The sequence below is a fragment of the Boleophthalmus pectinirostris genome, unplaced genomic scaffold (genome assembly GCF_026225935.1).
Source record: "Boleophthalmus pectinirostris isolate CB_2022bp ecotype Guang Dong unplaced genomic scaffold, ASM2622593v1 HiC_scaffold_2057, whole genome shotgun sequence".
Classification (NCBI taxonomy): domain Eukaryota; kingdom Metazoa; phylum Chordata; class Actinopteri; order Gobiiformes; family Gobiidae; genus Boleophthalmus; species Boleophthalmus pectinirostris.
The window spans coordinates 1-1,000 of NW_026571167.1; the positions used below are offsets into that span (position 1 = coordinate 1).

Here is a 1,000-nt window from a genome sequence, read left to right on the forward strand (position 1 = left end):
CACAGACATAAACTGTCATTTTTGAAAATGTATTTTATTTATTTATTTATTTATTTTATTTTATTTTATTTTATTTTTTACAAACATAAAACAAAAATAACACAGCATAAAGCACAAAATAAAAATGAAAAGGCAAAATGTGATTATATGTAAATTTAAACACTGCTAATCTTCTGGTGCTGCTCTTACATTATTTTCCATCAGAATCACAAGATAGCTGCCACATTTGCCATGGCAACAGACTTTGGTTCTATCTAAGCCTTATAATATATCTCTGCCTCAGCAGTACCTGCATTTGTGATGGTGCACGTACTGACAGAAGCAGACCGCTCCCTGCAGGTGTCCAGGTTTGTCAGGGTGCGGGGTGAATGGATCTCTCCCTGAGCAAAACACCAGGCATAGACACAGGAGTATTTCACCACCGCATCGTTGAACCTTCTCCCAAGGTCGTCCCTGCAGGCGCTCAGAGGCACGTATACCAATACGAGCTCTGCGTTCTTCTGACAGCCAATCAGAATGCTCTCTTTGCAGAGCAGAGAGTTAGCCTTGCCCACCGCCATGGCCTCTGTCCAGCCTGGTTCAGACAGGGGAGCACCTGCAGGGTCTGAGGAGCTTCATGCTGCCATGCTTCCAGCTGCAGGGTCCAGTCTGCTGTGAGAGAGTGAACAGGATCAGAGAGAGAGACTGTGGACCAGAACTGAACCAGGCCTAGACCAGTCCTCCAGTTAAAGGTCATATATTACACAAAATTGACTCCTTACCCATTAGAAATGTATCCTGAGTTGTGGTTTGTTTTATTCACATGTTTGAGGAACCCTGCATTAGTTTTGATAAATTCCCAACTCTCAAAATGCTCTATTTCACCTTGTGATGTCATTTAGTAGTAGTTTCCAAGTTATCAACTGCTTTTATCTTTAATTCATTGGAAATTGGCAACTCCAGGATTGAAATTATCCAAATAATTCTAGTGAAGTTTTATGAAGTTTTAAACACAGTGGAG

The 1,000-nt window shown here is 41.2% G+C and overlaps 1 long non-coding RNA gene across 1 annotated transcript; it reads right to left on the bottom strand.

Annotated features, from left to right (window-relative positions):
- Window positions 1-15: 15 nt before the first annotated feature.
- LOC129409994 (uncharacterized) lies at window positions 16-967 on the bottom strand. Its single transcript, XR_008632669.1, has 2 exons — window positions 762-967; window positions 16-651 (listed from the first exon to the last, which is right to left on the bottom strand). It is a non-coding gene; the product is annotated as an uncharacterized LOC129409994 (long non-coding RNA).
- Window positions 968-1,000: the final 33 nt, after the last annotated feature.